Raw genomic sequence first — 18287 nt, forward strand, 5'->3', positions numbered from 1 at the left:
TAAAACTGTTCCTCAAAAGGAAAACACAATGTCGTCTTCTCGAACGACCAAAGGTAAAATGGTAGTTCCTCCTACTATCGAGGAGTGCACTCCCAGGTTGCGATAAATCCTCTGATTTCCAGGTCGAAAACCCCTCCTCTGTTCCGGGATGGTGCGAACCCATGTCTCGGTATATCAGTTTAATAACTGAAACCAAGAAAGTGAAGGCCGACTGCCGTTGGGGGGAGGCGGTGCAAGTAGAGATTCCTTCACGAGGAGAAGACATAACCACGCACAAAGCCGGTTTCCTCAGTGTATACACATATCCTTTCACCTTAGGCCCAGTAGAAGCCTCTTCACCATCGATAGACCCAGTGATCCTCAATTTCTGCAGCCAATATCAGGTGACACTTGGGCAAATTTATCCATCGTTCTGGCGCATTGTTTATATGATTAGGTATTTCTCAAGCATGGTCGAGGGGATGCCTTTTACCCTCGATCATCTAATTAGACTGTATAGCCCCCGGCTTTACCGAGGTGGCCTGATTAAGCTAAAGTGCCGATCTCTGAAGGCCTTTTTTGCTAGCATCGATGAAGATAAGGACCCAGGGTGGATGAGCCGCTTTGTCCGAGTCAGGACCTCGGACCTGATCCCTGCTGGGAAAATGCCATTCCCCGAGGAATGGAATATGAATCGTAAATAAACATGTTTTGCTGATCGGATATCCTTTCCTGAATTTGAATTAACTCTCTTTGATGATACAGCTGTCGAGTGGTACCCCGGTGCTGTCAACGATCTCCCGGGCTGGGTCCGACGACTTGATTCAATTTGCCCATACGCCGAGTGCGTGTGGCGTGATCTGGCTAAGACCCGTTGGGAGGCCAAAAATCAAGGTGAGTTTTTACCTCTGTTCATATTCGAGCTCTTTAGAGAAGATATCTTTTGCTGATACTCTCATTCTTTGTGCCTATGCAGGCCTTGGAGAGGCTGTCTTGATGAGGGAACCCCGCCTGGGGAAGCAGATACCCCGAAGCCTCCTAAGGAGAAAAAGAGAAAGAAGAAGTCACCAGCTGATTCTTCGAAGCCAAAAAGGACTAAGGCTCAAAAGCCCGAGTCCGATACAGTGTCCTTAACTTGGGAAACGGCCGAAGATTTTTGCGCCGAAGATTAAGGGAATGATGACTGCCCGCTGGCAACAAAGGGGAAAAGAAGTGCTGCTGCTTGAAGTCTACTGAGCCGAAGGTGGCTGAGTTAGAGGCTGCCGGAACGGAGGCTGTCGAGGCGGTCCCGACCCGAGCTGAGGGAATTGCTAGAGGGGGCTTAGACGAAGTCCCCGGGCCGACCAACGACCAAAACACATCGGGTGCCGAGGGGCACCTGGTCGATAAACCCGAAGAAACCAATGATGAATCCCTTCGAAGGGGGGAGAGGGCCCCTGTCGAACCAGTCGAGATGATCAACGTAGGTGAGCCTCTGTCGGGCCCATCATTCTCTCCTGGTCAAATACGGGATGCCCGAGATATGAAAATTCCCGTTGTGGGGACATCCTACGGAGAGAATAGTATGTTTGAATGATATTTTGCTGGGGTTGAGGAAGGCCCCGATATCGACGCCTCATTGATCTTTGAGGAATCCGAGAAGCTTCGGCAATAGGTAGTCTTGACTTTAGCCGTTGTATGTTATGTTTCGATTCTCATTTTTTCGACTCTCTTCTTCTGTGCCTTCAGGCCTTAAAGCTCTCTCACCAAGCCTTTTCCAAGTCACAAGCAGAGTTGGCTTGTTGTGGGGACGAATTTAGGAAGCTCGTTTCTGAATTGGACGAACTTAAGGCCCTTTTATGCCCAAAAGGAGGGGGAGCTAGGTGAACTTTGAGCACATTTGGAGAGGATGTCTCGAGAGCGGGCCGATCTCGATGAGCAGGTAATATGAGTTTTGTGGGCTTACTTTTGTGCTCTTGCCAATTAAGCGCTACATACCTTGCTTTGATTCTTTCAGTTTAAGCGGAATGATGATCTAATACAAGAGGAACTTAAAATCAGAGATGCTGAAATCCTTGGGCTGAAGCAGCATATGGATGAAGTGTCCTCCGATAAAGAAGCCCTCCGAGAGAGGCTGATCTCGGTTGAGCATCAACTCCAAGAGGCAGGGGGAGAAAGACATAAGTACAGAGACCTCCACACCGAATCAGTTGCTAAGCTGTCTGCAGCTAAGTCCGAAGCTGATGCGCTCATATCCTCATATCGAGATGATGATGCTGCTGCAAATGCTCGAGCCAGGGAGGTATCAAAAGAGGCCGAGCTTAAACTATCCCGAGCCTTGGAACACGCCCGATTAAGATCTCGGAGACAAGATCTCGAGGATTTATATGCAGGGGGCATCGATTTGTCTGCCGAAATTGAGAGAGTGAAGGCCCTAGAGGAAGAATCGGCAACTCTGCTTTCTTCCGATGATGATTCAGCCGGTGATCTCAGAGGATGATGAAGACGAAGGTGAAGTCCTCGAGGGGGAGGAGGCCGTTGATGTTTCGGGGGTCGAGGGCCAAGCCATTGAAGGCACAACTTCGGAGGGAGCTCCGTCCGGTCAAGTGACCCCGGCGGTAGATTAGGTTTTTATCTGCTCCCTTTTTGTGTAAGGGTTAGGCATGGGCCTTGTAAATATGTTTTTGTGAAACTTTATTATGTATATGAGGTTATTTGTTCTTCGTCATTTCTTGTCTTTCCTTTGCTCTTTTGGAATAAACTTCGATGTTTGCCGATAACCAGTTTGGTGTGTCAGACTTATGATATAAACCCCTCAGGTTTTCATGCTCAATGAGTGATTGATAATAGTTGACCGTTCGGTGTCAGCTCCTCGAGTCAAATTTAGAATCAGGCTCGTTGACCCTTAGGTTTTCATCGTATTGGCCCTTAGGCTCTTACGCATTGGCCCTTAGGCTCTTTTTAGGCTGGCCCTTAGGCTCTTACGCATTGGCCCTTAGGCTCTTTTTAGGCTGGCCCTTAGGCTCTTACGCATTGGCCCTTAGGCTCTTTTTAGGCTGGGTCGATGCGACCTCTAATATGGCTATAGTTTTCCCTCATTTTGGTTAAAGACTTTTGAAGTTTTGATTATGCCTTGGCATATTTTATGTTCATCTGACTCTTCGACGGCCCAGATGGGAACCTCGATTATGAGTTGATATATGATGATAGTAGAGTATCTTTGAAGGCTTGCTTGAAGGTTGAGTTTTTGACCTTTTTATCGAAGGCTGATTGTTTTCGAAGACTTTTTTATTGTTCGGAGCTGATAGTGCCGAAGCTCTTTTGCTTATGCCAAGGGTAGCCTGATTAACCGGTTCTTTTTGAAGTACTTTCGATGTATTTGGAGGCCTTTAGTTTTATGGCGGCAGTCGGACGTCTCCGAGCCGCGCTAATTCAGCCGTAGCCTTTTAGTTCGATCGTAGTCTTTATGTTTGGCCGCAGCCTTTAGTCCCCGCGTGCTGTGACCTCGGCGTCTATATCGAGGGTATGCCTTTTTAGGGGTCTTACAAGTTCGGATATATAGCCTTGGCCTTAATATCGGGGGTTGTGCCTTTTTTTAAGGTCTTATAAATTTGAGCACGCCTTGTTGGAGGACTTACAGATTTGATGTTGCCTCACTGAGGGCATATGAGCTTGAAGTTGCTTGATCGAGGTTTTACGAATTCGAGTCTTCGATGGCTCGGTGAGCTGACTATTTGATGAAAGTCCCCGCGTATTCGAGAGTTTTTGGCTTTTGGGCCGTTTTTCGTGATAGTAGCGAATTTCTTCGAGGCACAAAGTGTTAGTAAACAAAGAAGCTTCCTCAATTACTCGATACATGCGTACACGTTTTTTGCTTTTGGAGGCTCGATTATTCTACATGGACACGATTCATTTGACCGTTTGGCCCAATACAACATTCTCCTATCGAGGTCCTCCTAGGCATAGTTTGATTTCTTCCAAAAGGTGACCTCCTGGGGTGATGCCCCCCAGTATTTGAGGTTGATTGAAGAGAAACCTTGAATACTTGATGAGTTCTCCTTAGGTAGCATATAGATGTTGCCTCGTTAAAAAGCTCGCCGGTAAAACCGGGATAAAACCCGGTCTAAGGGAAAAAGAGCACAACACATGCTTTAAAACCCGAGGTCTTCGAGTTGAGGGTGCTTCGATTCCTTTCTATTGAGTGCCTGCAATAAGTCAGTATAAAACACAAATGAAAAAGGAGAGGGTCGTACCTTAGCAATGATAGCGTTTGAGCCTCGATGTGTTTCAATTGCTCGCTGCGAGGACATGGCACGGTTCTTTATTCACTCATTGGGGTGTAGCCGAGAATGTTGGTTGCGGTTGCTATTTGGCTGTTTGTTTGTCTAAATGCTCTTTCGCGGTGGAGGGCGTCGATACTGGTGCTGTGTCGTGTACTGCAAAAATCTCCTTTGCTGCATGCTGCTCCCCGTACACTGCTTTTATTCCGTCCTTGGTTGGAAATTTCATCACTTGATGAGGGTTGACGGTACTGCCCTCATACTGTGTATCCATGGCCTTCCAAGTAAGGCGTTGTATCTCATGTCACCTTCGATGACATGAAATTTGGTATCTTGGATTGTACCGGCCACGTTGACCGGGAGGATGATCTCCCCTTTCGTCATCTCGCTCACCATGTTGAATCCATTGAGGACTCGGGAGGCGGGTATGATCTGGTCAAGCAGTCCTAGCTGCTCCACCACCCTCGACCTGATTATGTTGGCCGAGCTACCTGGATCCACAAGCACACGTTTGATTTGAAATTTATTCAAAAGAAAAGAAATTACTAGTGCGTCGTTATGAGGCTGAGACAAGGCCTCGATGTCCTCTTTGCTGAATGTGAGAGCATCCTCTGGTACGTAACTCCGAATTCGCTTTTCTCTGGTGATGGATATTTCCGTTTGCTTGACAACGGGTCCCTGTGGGGCGTCGATCCCTCCGATGATCATGTGGATGACGTGTTGCGGTTTTTCTAGTTCGTTCTTCCTCTTCGCCTCTCTTTCCCGAAGGTGGTTTTTAGCTCGGTCACTGAGGAATTCTCGAAGATGCCCTTCGCTGATTAGTCTGGCTACCTCTTCTCGAAGTTTTATGCAACCCTCGTTCCTATGACCGTGAGTGCCGTGATATTGCATACCAAGTTAGGGTTCCTTTGTGAAGGGTCTGACAGTATGGGTCTCGACCACCTGGTATCTTTGATTCTGCCTATGGCTGACACAATGCCTGAGACATCGACGCTGAAATTGTATTCGGATAGTCGGGGTGCCTCCGATGGCCTAGTATGCCTATCGAACCCGGCTTTACTCATGAGTCCCCGGGAAACTTGTCCTCGATCTGACCTTCGATCGCCTCGAGGCACATTACGCTTCGGGGTGTTCCTTTGATCTTCTATGTAAGGCCGGTATCTTTCCTTGTTCGATCTTGACTCCCTTTTCGTAAACTTTTGTTCCTTTGTTAAAAGCCTGCTGGGATATACTGATCGCTGCCAACTCCGCACCACTAAAAAGTAGCGAGAGAGGGTCGCAATAGCTTTTACCTGATTTGTAGGTCGGGATCGAATCCACAGAGAGCTAGGATTGGAATCGAGTATCTATTTAGCTTAGGATCGCGTATGTGTTCTTAATTACACTTCTCATAATTTTTGGGGTTTTCTTTATATTCTACTATGATCAAACTACAAATTATAATTGCAACTAAATTAGACTAAGAGTAAATTGCTATAAGCTGTATCTAATGGTTTAAAAGGCACTAGGGTAGTGACCTTCACCTAGGTGGCTAATTGACGGGTAATTGCATCTAAGGCACGATTGACATGATTGGGGAAATATGTTATAACCGTTGCTCGATACTACCCACCCTACACCTCTCGGTAGAAAGAGTGGTTTTGCCCAATTGACTCTCTCGAGACCAATTAGGTATGCACATTTGCCCAAGCAACTAGGGTTCGAGTCGGGTAATTACTCTCTCGAGGTTCAACCCTTTAATTGGGACTATAAAATCTCTTGAGTCCATCCCAATTCCTTATTGAGTCAATTTTGGAGACTTAGTCTCTCTTTCTCAAGAAGAGCGTAAGTCAACTTAGCACAAACTAGTGTTTGCAACCATTAATTCATAAATTGAACCATAAAATTGACCCAAATAACAAACACCCATAATCAATCTAACCTTAAATCACAACACCCATCAATTACCCACACTAGGGTTGAGCCACAACCCTAGCTAATGGGTTTAGCTACTCATGCTTGAAGATAAAATCAGAGAAATAGATGAAGAGAAAGACATATTAATTAATTACTAAAGTAAATACAAAGTTTCAATGATTAAAACTACGTAAAGATGCCAAAAATGGCTAAGAAATATCTTCTCACGAGCGTAGCTACAGTATTCTAATATCTGATGCCCTAAAAATGGAAAAATGTTCTATTTATACTAAGCTGGAAAAACTGGACAAAATTGCCCCTACGGGGTCAGTGCGGACCGCACAAAATGGTGTGCGGCCGCACTAGGCTCTTGACTCTGAAAAATCAACTCTCTGAACCCAGGCTATGCGGACCGCACAGAATGGACTGCGGCTGCGGAGGCATCTAGCGCGGTCCGCACAAACACGACCACGGATCGCACAGGCTTGAACCTTGGCACTTGACATCTCTCTGAAGTTTGCTTCCGCGGACCGCATAAAATGGTAGTGCGGCCGCGGTGTCTTCAGTGCGGCCCGCACAATATCTACTGCGGCCGCACTGCTTTGATGCCTTAAAATCCAGGTCTCTGAATCTCCCTAGTGCGGACCGCACAAAGTATAGTGCGGCCGCACTAGACCTGTTTGTCCTGAGTTGTCTTGTCTTTGGTACTTGTGCAGGTTTCACTCCTTTTGAGCCGATCTTTGACATCTCGTCACTTTGTTGATCAAACCTACAATTAAGCACAACTTATGAGCCTTTTGGGACTATTTTGTAAGAATTTATAATCAAAGCGTAAGCAAGAAGGAGCATGAAACACGTCAAAATCCCTAGTTATCAACTCCCCCAAACTTAAGCTTTTGCTTATCCTCAAGCAAACAAAATAAGACCCACCCCTTAAGGGAAAATCCAAGAAATTTTCAGCTTTCCTAAAGCAACCTCAACTAGCATCAATTGGGACTAACAATTGCCCTCGACACACATGAGTCATTAACAATATTTAACCTTTGAAAAACCATGGATCAAGTGCGACACAAGAGCATCAAGAGTTGACTCAACACATCAAAGAACTCTTTTCAATTACTTTGGTCATTGTGGAACCCATACTCACACATCCTCAACTCTCCCTAAGCAAACCTCACCTTTAGAATATTGGCACACAAAACGAGGTTATTGGGAATTCACTCATCTCTCTCAAGGAAAGTAACAAGTCCGTCTCTAAGTACCATATGCTTGCCCCTTATGTAAGTATCCACTAATGTAAGCTTCATTCGACTCAAGATCATATAGGGCTTTTGTAGAGTCGCTCTGAAGGTTTTTGGTTTAGGGTAGGACAAGTTTTTGTTCAAGTGGGTCCCATCTTCCCTTAAGCACTTCTTTTGATTCACTTGGCACAATTTCACTTGACTCTTTAAGTCATTTCACTTCTTTCTAAGGGGTTAGAGAGACAAATTGTCACTCTTTCTTATGCATTTCAAACCTTTTCTCCTTTTTCAACTTTCCACACCTTTCTTTCTTTGCTTTTCTTGAATCCCTTTGTAGTCTTTTTCACCTTTTTGTCTTTTTGCTTTTCTTTCTTTTTCATTGCCTTTCCTTTTCTTCACTTTTGTGCCTTTTTACCACTTTGTTTCAATCCTCGTCTCTCCCCCCGAACTTATACTTTTGCCATGTGCTAAAGGAAAGATTTGGGTGCCAAGAGAGGGTATCTTTTAGAACGGATATAGGCTTGTATCATGTTTCTTGAAAGAAAAAGGTTTAAGGCTCAAAAGGGTTGACTAGGGATCTTATCAATGGTAGGCTATGGAATTGTTCAATCTATCATTTGAGTCAAGGAGAGCCTATAATCACATCTCAAGTCAAAATTCACTTAGGATTTCGCCTCAACAAACATTCAGGGCAAGTTCTAGACCAATGGCTCGGGACTTGGACTTGTAATTCAATTACTCACCACACAAGCTAAGGGGTTGCTAAAGACATAGAGTCGGGGGCCCACAACGACCTTAGAAACGATTTGAGCACACAATGGTCCCGAAAAACCACTTGATGATTATCGGTCAACACAAGAGTCTCAAGGTCATGACTTTCACCATCCTAAACACAACAATTTGTTTTTGACCATAAGATCAAAGGCAAATGTGCTAGGCCCAAGTGAAGCTTTGCTTGAGGCACCCTTAACTACAAACTACTAAAAACAAAAAGAAAAACGGACTCAAACCCTTAAGAAGGTTGTCACGCCATCTATCATTGGGAAGAGCCACCTGGTTCACACAACATTCCACCTTTGGAAAGAACCGTGGCATTAAGAAAATCAAAGGTTTATTGAAGACTCCGAAAACAAGAAGCTACGAATCACAAATAAGAAGCTAAAAATGAAAATTTTTGTATACAAGAGGGGATTTGAATATACAACGGGGGATGAATATATACAATATGATGTAACTTTATATACAGACCAAAAGTGAAATAAAAGTGCGATAGTATCAAATTATATACAGACCAAATGTGAAAAGTCAAGAAAGCATGAAAATATCAATATATACAGTCATCCAAAATGTAGGCCTCACCCCCTCAAATGAAAGCTGGCATTGTCCCCAATGCCAACTAGTCTAAATAAGCAGCAAAAGATATAGAAAAAGGATATAGAGGACTCCCTAAGTCGTGTCTGTCTGCATAGGATCATGGGTGGTCCCTGGGTTCTCTGAGTGCTCGGGAACCTCAGACTGGTTCCCGGTGGTCTGCTCCTCAGCTACTGGAACCTGGACCTGGACAGGCTGTGGAACTGGTACATCCTGTGGCTGACCGGAGGAGGTCTCCGGTGGGTCTGCCAACTGGATGATAGCATCATCTGCTCTAGGGATCATCCTCCTCCTCTTCGGAGGCCTCTGGGTCTGCTCCGGCTGTGGATGAGCTGCTGGGACTAGATCATCAAGCAACAGGTCCAAAGGCAGCTGGTCTGCCTTCAGTCTATCAACATCTGCCCGCAGCTCCTTCACGGACTCCTTGGAGGCCCACGTCTTCCGCAGCTTCCTATGCTCCTTAGCAAGCTCCTTGAGAGCCTTGCTATATGAATCCACTGCCTTTGTGAGCGCAGCCTGAGTGCCGAGGATCTTCTTCTGGTTTATCAAGTATCTCTTTGAGCGCATCCTCGATCAACTGGGGTACCTGTGGGGTTGGGGGAGCTGACTGAGCCGCTACAGTAGTAGTCAATGTGGACAGCTTGGACGAGGCAGTCTGCATCCAGTTGTTTATACTTAGCAGGGCCTGGCTCAGCCGGTGGGCAGTGATGGGATGAGCTTGACTAGATGGGATCTCCGGGCCTGCTGATGTGGAAGGGCCAGGAGGAATGGCTGAAAATGTGGAAAGTCCGGGAGGCATATCAGCAGAAATGGAGGTAGGATCATCAGGGACCTCTACTACAACTGGCTCTTCAGACTGGCCAGTTGGGGCAGAAGTAGGGGCTTTGTAGTTCTTGTCCTTGGGGTTGTCATTCCCCTTCAAGCTATACCAGGAGAACGGGGATGTCGCCTTGACCTTGACGTCGTAGGGCTTCTTGTCCACCTCCAAGTCCCGAAAGTACATAGTGAGGGTGCTAGGGAAAGGGTAGTTCCGGTCATGCTCTGCTCCTACTAACGAGATAATGCAGGACATCACATTCCCCACATTTATGGGGTATCCCGCCATAATCGAAGCAACCAAAATAGCCCGGTGGAGAGGAAGGGTCTGGTCATGTCTAGTAGGATCCAACCGGCTGCAAGCAAATGTCTCCCAACCCCTCGCCTCAAAGTTTAAGGTCCTCCGCAATATTTTGACCCCAGTAGTCAACCAATCAGGAACGGTACCTGGGATTACCAGGTACTGAGCTAACCATGGACGGACCTCCTCGCCCATCTCCAACTTCGCCATGTACAAAGTTTCATCCTCCTCATTGAAGCCCAAGTATTCGTTGAGGTATTTCCCATCAAACAACACTGTCTTATTGCGAACCTTGGTCACTTTCGAGCCCTTTTTGATGTGGGCTACATTGCAGTAAAACTCCTTGACCATGTGTTCATTGGCGTTTACACACTTGTCCATAAAATATTCCCAGCCCACTCTAGTCCTAAATTGTCTTTGCACATTGGGGTTGAGGGGTAAAAGATCATTATCAATGAAACTCCATTACGGTATCAACTTTCTCATCGGCCACCACTCCCTAAACTTGTGGTACGCCACCTGGCTCACAAACCTATCCTCTCAAACATCGGGCTTTCTAGTTCCGGCAATGCCTCCCACCTGAGGCTCACCACCCTCAGCTATCTCCTCATCCCCTTGTACCTCCTCCTCACCTCCGTCTGCACTCTCCCCGGATAATGAAGTTGTGGGGAGGTGGAGTATTCACCACCGCCGGCTGCTGAGCCCTCAGACGACTCAGTGGGAACATGCTCTGGTGCTTGGGCAGTGGGTGATGGTGGAAGGGTATCTCTTAGCCTGAATCTCTCCGGCCAGTCTTCAACATATTCTGGCACAGAGTCTGAAGAAATTTCCATTGAAGGTTGATACTCACTCCCCGAGGAATGGGAAGCAGCTCTGTATGCAGCTTTGATTATTTTTCTGGTCTTTTTTATGTTTTCCCGAGCTTGGGGAGTGAGTTTTATCATCTTCTTCTTCCCTCCCCGGGAGGGTTCTCCTTTTCCCGGTTGTTTTGAGCCTTTTCCTTGTTGTCTCACCATTGTCTGCAAACATCATTTAATGTATTTGTTAGTATCAATCAAGGCAGTTCAAGTTATTGCAGCAGAACAAATTGCAGAACAGAGACACGGTGTTGCAGACAGTTGCAAAAATTGCCCAGTGCGGACCGCACAAAATGGTAGTGCGGCCGCACAGGGACCACCGCGGACCACAGAGAATCGACCGCGGTCCACACCGGTATGGGGTTCCAAAAACATGGCCTCTGAATCTCACCAGTGCGGACCGCACAAAAGCAACTGCGGCGCACTAGGGCTAGTGCGGACCGCACAGAATCACCGCGGTCCGCACAGGGTGCCCAATTTTTGCACTAAACTAGGGTTCATGATTTTTCTTTTAAGGTCCAATTTTTTCACCTAATTAGTGTCTCTAAACGGTTACCCATTGATTTTAACTATCTAATCTATGTTAACCTAAAAATTAATAACCCTAATCTACTCTATGAAAGAAAAAATGAGAGGAAAAGAAAAGAAAGCAAGAAAAACAACAATTTAAACTAAATTAACAAAATTAAATAAGTAGAAAGAAGTGTAATGTTACCAGTTATGAGATGAAATGAGCTAATTAATTCCAGAAGTTAATTACGAGCAAAAGAGGCTATGAACAGTGCTTTTTCTTAGTGTGAGAGTGAAGGGTTCGAAAAGGGTAAAAGGAGGCCCTCAGAGACTATTTATAGAAAAAGTCCTGGGGCCCATTCTTACCTACCAGTGCGGACAGCACAAAATGGACCGTGGTCCGCACTGGGCTATTATGTTCAAGTCCAACTCAGTAACCCACGGCGGTCCGCACAAAATGGACCGCGACCGCGGTGGTCCACCGCGGACCGTACCAAATCAACCGCGATCGCGGTGACAAACTTCAGAGAGCAATTTTGTCACCCTCTACCAGTGCTGACCGCACAAAATGGTAGTGCGGCCGCGCTGGAAACTTCAGAGACCTGTGCAATTTTTCAATTATGTCCTACACTGCATCAACTCAATCCTGTAACATCTCACAACCAGTTAGCCCAAAAATCAATCCTATACTAAAAAGAAAATCAAAGAAAACAAAAAGAAAAACACATGGGTTGCCTCCCAAGAAGCGCCTGATTTAACGTCACGGCACGACGCATGTTACCCTCCAATCATTTGAAATGAACAACAGCCACCACATGTTACCTTCCCAAGATAATGCTTGACACGGTGCCCATTCACTCTAAAGACTTCACCATTTTTGTTTTTCAAATCAAGAGCACCAAAAAGGGTCACCAACACAACTTCAAACGGTCCACTCCATTTTGATTTAAGCTTTCCCGAAAACAGATGTAATCGGGAATTGAACAAGAGAACCAAATCACCGACTTTGAACTCCTTTCCACGAGAATATTTATCATGAAGGTACTTTATCTTGTCCTTATACAAGGACGAACTAGAGTAGGCATGGAACCGGAATTCATCAAGTTCATTGAGTTGTTCAACACGAAGATTGGCCGCAACATCCCACTCAAGATTAAGCTTCCTCAAAGCCCACATGGCCTTATGCTCCAACTCCACTGGTAAATGACATGCTTTCCCAAACACCAACCGGTACGGCGACATACCAATTGGGGTCTTGTAAGCGGTCCGGTAAGCCCATAGAGCATCATCTAACTTTTTAGACCAATCGGTCCTATTGGCATTGACGGTTTTGGACAAAATGCTCTTGATCTCCCTGTTAGACACTTCAACCTGGCCACTTGCTTAAGGATGATAAGGCGTAGACACTTTATGGTTGACACCATACTTGGAAAGCAAGGCATCAAAAGCTCTATTACAAAAATGCGATCCTCCATCACTAATAATTGCCCGAGGTGTACCAAACCTTGTGAAAATGCTCTTCTTCAGAAATGCCACCACACTCCTAGCTTCATTATTGGGCAAGGCCACGGCCTCAACCCATTTTGACACATAATCAACCGCTACAAGAATGTAAGTGTTTCCACACGAGCTTACAAAAGGGCCCATAAAATCGATACCCCATACATCAAAGACATCAACTTCAAGAATGGTGTTTAGAGGCATCTCATCTTTCTTGGAAATCTCACCCGCTCGTTGACATTGATCACATCTTTTTACTAGATCACTTGCATCTTTGAACAACGTTGGCCAATAAAAACCACAACTCAGAACTTTCGAAGCCGTCCTCGCCCCTCCATGATGGCCACCATAGGGGGAGGAATGACAAGCCTCTAGAATGCTAAATTGCTCCTCCTCAGGGACACACCCCCGCCATGACTCCGTCGGTGCAAATCTTGAACAAGTATGGCTCGTCCCAATAGAAGTCCAAACTATCCCGTTTGAGCTTCTTCCTTTGGTTAGAAGAGAGCTAACGCGGGACGATGCCAGTCACAAGGAAATTAGCAATGTCCGCAAACCATGGCATATCACACATCGACACAGAAAGTAGTTGCTCATCGAAGAATGTATCATTGATCTCTAGGCCATCACACGGCCTTCCTTCCTCCTCCAAGCGGGACAAATGATCCGCCACTTGGTTCTCACTACCTTTCCGGTCCACTATCTCCAAATCAAACTCTTGAAGAAGTAACACCCATCGCATCAACCTTGCCTTGGAGTCTTTCTTTGTCATCAAATACCTAAGGGCGACATGATCGGTGGGAACTATGACTTTGGCTCCCATAAGATATGGCCGAAATTTTTCCATGGCAAACGCAATAGCCAACAATTCCTTCTCCGTCACCGTTTAGTTCCTTTGAGCCTCATTCATAGTCTTGCTCGCATAGTACACTGGATGAAACATTTTGTTCACTTTTTGACCCAAAACTGCCCCAACCGCAACATCACTCGCGTCACACATGAGCTCGAAAGGCAAGCTCCAATTGTGTGAGGTAATGATCGGGGTAGTGGTTAACTTAAGCTTGAGAAGCTCAAATGCTTCCATACATCTCTCATCAAACACAAACTTTGTATCCTTTTCTAGCAAATTGCAAAGAGAATTCACTACCTTCGAAAAGTCCTTGATAAATCGCCGGTAGAACCCCGTATGCCCAAGAAAACTCCTCACCCCCTTGACAGAAGTGGGGGGAGGAAGCCTTGAAATTACCTCTATCTTGGCTTTGTCTACTTCAATCCCATGCTTTGAAATTTTGTGGCCCAACACTATGCCCTCTTCAACCATAAAGTGACATTTTCCCAATTTAGTACAAGGTTGGTGTCTTTACACCGGGCCAAAACTCAATCCAAATTTCCCAAACACTCTTCAAATGAATCACCAACCACACTAAAATCATCCATAAAGACCTCCAAAATATCTTCCGCCATATCGGTGAAAATAGCCATCATGCATCGTTGGAAGGTCTCCGGAGCATTGCACAACCCGAACGGCATCCGAGAGAAAGCAAAGGTGCCATATGGACAAGTAAAGGTGGTCTTCTCTTGGTCCTCCGGAGCGATTAGTTTGATTATACCCCGAATATCCATCCAAAAAGCAATAAAAGGCACGCCCCGCAAGGCGATCAAGCATTTGGTCAAGGAATGACAAAGGGAAATGATCCTTGTGGGTCACCTTGTTCAGTTTCCGGTAGTCCATGCATACCAAAAACTGATCGCTGCCAACTCTGCACCACTAAAAAGTAGCGAGAGAGGGTCGCAATAGCTTTTACCCGATTTGTGGGTCGGGATCGAATCCACAGAGAGCTAGGATTGGAATCGAGTATCTGTTTAGCTTAGGATCGCGTATGTGTTCTTAATTACACTTCTCATAATTTTTGGGGTTTTCTTTATATTCTACTATGATCAAACTACAAATTATAATTGCAACTAAATTAGACTAAGAGTAAATTGCTATAAGTTGTATCTAATGGTTTAAAAGGCACTAGGGTAGTGACCTTCACCTAGGTGGCTAATTGACGGGTAATTGCATCTAAGGCACGATTGACATGATTGGGGAAATATATTTTAACCGTTGCTCGATACTACCCACCCTACACCTCTCGGTAGAAAAAGAGTGGTTTTGCCCAATTGACTCTCTCGAGACCAATTAGGTATGCACATTTGCCCAAGCAACTAGGGTTTCAAGTCGGGTAATTACTCTCTCGAGGTTCAACCCTTTAATCGGGACTATCAAATCTCTTGAGTCCATCCCAATTCCTTGTTGAGTCAATTTTGGAGACTTAGGCTCTCTTTCTCAAGAAGAGCGTAAGTCAACTTAGCACAAACTAGTGTTTGCAACCACTAATTCATAAATTAAACCATAAAATTGACCCAAATAACAAACACCCATAATCAATCTAACCTTAAATCACAACACCTATCAATTACCCACACTAGGGTTGAGCCACAACCCTAGCTAATGGGTTTAGCTACTCATGCTTGAAGATAAAATCAGAGAAATAGATGAAGAGAAAGACATATTAATTAATTACTAAAGTAAATACAAAGTTTCAATGATTAAAACTACGTAAAGATGCCAAAAATGGCTAAGAAATATCTTCCCACGAGCGCAGCTACAGTATTCTAATATCTGATACCCTAAAAATGGAAAAATATTCTATTTATACTAAGCTGGAAAAACTGGACAAAATTGCCCCTGCAGGGTCAGTGCGGACCGCACAAAATGGTGTGCGGTCGTACTAGGCTCTTGACTCTGAAAAATCAACTCTCTGAACCCAGGCTCCGCGGACCGCACAGAATGGAGTGCGGCCGGGGAGGCATCTATCGCGGTCCGCACAAACACGACCGCGGACCGCACAGGCTTGAACCTTGGCACTTGACATCTCTCTGAAGTTTGCTTCCGCGGACCGCATAAAATGGTAGTGCGGTCGCGGTGTCTTCAGTGCGGGCCGCACAGTATCTACTGCGGTCGCACTGCTTTGATGCCTTAAAATCCAGGTCTCTGAATCTCCCTAGTGCGGACCGCACAAAGTGTAGTGCGGCCGCACTAGGCCTGTTTGTCCTGAGTTGTCTTGTCTTTGGTACTTGTGCAGGTTTCACTCCTTTTGAGCCGATCTTTGACATCTCGTCACTTTGTTGATCAAACCTGCAATCAAGCACAACTTTTGAGCCTTTTGGGACTATTTTGTAAGAATTTATAATCAAAGCGTAAGCAAGAAGGAGCATGAAACACGTCAAAATCCCTAGTTATCACATACCGAGCCCGAAGGGGCCCCTAATTGGCCGTCTTCGACCCTAATCTTTGATTGATATCTGTTATGCACGTCCGCCCAAATTTTGTTTTAGCTGCTTCGAAGCTATGGAGCTTAGCTCGTTCAAGCCCTAAGTGAAGGCTTGTATTGCCCAGTCGTCAAAGACTGGTGGTAATTCCATTCGCTCCATCTGAAAGCGGGATACAAATTCCCTTAGCATCTCGTTTTCTCTCTGCTTGATTTTGAAGACATCGGACTTCCTGGTGGCGACCTTAATGGCACAAGCGTGTGCCCTCACAAAAGAGTCTGCCAGCAGGGAAAACGAATCTATCGAGTTCGGGGGTAGGTTGTGGTACCACATCATGGCCCCCTTCGACAGTGTCTCTCCAAATTTCTTCAGCAAGACGGATTCGATCTCGTCGTCCTTTAAGTCATTCTCTTTTACAGCACAAGTGTAGGCGGTAACGTGCTCATTGGGGTCCGTGGTCCCGTTATATTTCAGGACATCAGGCATTCTGAATTTCTTCGGGATGGGCTTCGGAGTCGCACTTGGTAGGAATGGTTTCTATATGAATTTCTTCGAATCTACGCCCTTCAGGATCGAAGGTGCGCCCGGAATCTGATCGACCCTCGAGTTATAAGTCTCCACCTTTTTATCGTTATCTTCTATCTTCTTTTCTCCCGATTCAATCCTCTTGGTGAGGTCCTCGAGCATCTTCATAATAGCGGGGTCTGTTGCTGACCCGTTGTTACTCGATCTTTCCGGTACCTGCTCGACCTGAGGATCCGTTTCAGGTGCTACTGTGCTTGGGGTTTTTTGGTGACTTTGTAGCTGAGCAATAGCCACTTGTTGTGCTTGCAACATTTCGAAAATGATTTGAAGGCTAATTTCTCTTTCCTCCCCGCGTACACTCTCGTTGGTATGAGAGCTCACATAGACATGCACAGCGTTGCATGAGTTTACGTTGACGGGGATTTGTACTGGTGCCTCCCCTGGGTTTTGCGGTGGTACACCGGCATCTGCTGGTGCTACCCCTGGATTTTGCAGTGGTACATCGGCGTCTGCACCATTTTCTCCCTGAAGCTCCATGCCGTTGTTTTCGCGTGCATGTGCTGAGTTAGACATTTTGACCTGATATCAGAGATTCTTGGACAAGAAAAAGTGTGAAGAATAACTTGTGTTTTCAGAAAACTAACACCAAAACAATCACTATTATTTTTAGGCCCACGGTGGGCGCCAAACTGTTTACCTTGAAAATGGTAACTACAATTATCTTTGATTTTGTGGTTCTAAAAATATGTGATTTATTTTAATACTAGTTATTAAGCAGTAGATGCTAGGTATGAGCAAAGAGAATAAGATATGCAAACCAATGGAGTCACAAAGCTGGCTGAAGCGGGACCTCGAGGTCTAAACGGAGCTAATAACGATGAACTATTGATAGATAATCAATGGTAATGAGGGCCTTGAAGATGGACTTTTATGATCAATAATGAGCAATAAATGAAGAACAATAAATGAATAATGAATGAACAATATAAGAATAAGCAATAAATGTGAAGAACAATAGTTTTAGCAAAGAGAGTAGAGAATGTTGTATGTTATTCAATATCCAGGTGCCTTACAAAATGATAAAGGAGGATTGAATCTCATCATAGCACATGTCTAATAAATAAAGAATAAATGCTACTAGTCCAGCTGGGCAACGGCTCAGCATGGATTTATATTATTTTTGCAGATTCTGTCAGTCCTTAACACGTGCTCTAGGGGGGTTTCCCGCCTTTCCATGACGGTCGTCGATTTTCATATGGCCTCGAGGTACACCATGGTGAGTCTTCGACGTACCCTGCCGAGGCGAGTGCTTCCTGGACAGGCCTTGGACCGTGCCTTGATCCCATCGGGGCCGGGCCCGGACTGCCATAGAAGTCTTGAACCGGTCTTCCCTAATTTTGACCGTATACAGTGTTATACTTATGGTTCCACTTTACTTGTTTTAATAGTATTGGCTTGTTATTTCACATTGCATGTTGTCATTTTTTAGTTAGAATTGATAGATTAATTTTGTCAAACATTTGAATAAGATTATGACATTATAATTATAAATATTAAGGAGTAATTTATTTATCAAACATGCATTCCATGATGTTCTTACAAGACGTATGTTTTTAGTTGAAATAATTAATTAAACTAAATATTATTAATTTAGCTGTTAATAATTACAAGACGTGTGTTTTTAGTTGTTATAAGGAAGTAAACTAATACTATACTA

The sequence above is a fragment of the Nicotiana attenuata genome, unplaced genomic scaffold, assembly GCF_001879085.1.
Source record: "Nicotiana attenuata strain UT unplaced genomic scaffold, NIATTr2, whole genome shotgun sequence".
In the NCBI taxonomy this organism is placed as follows: domain Eukaryota; kingdom Viridiplantae; phylum Streptophyta; class Magnoliopsida; order Solanales; family Solanaceae; genus Nicotiana; species Nicotiana attenuata.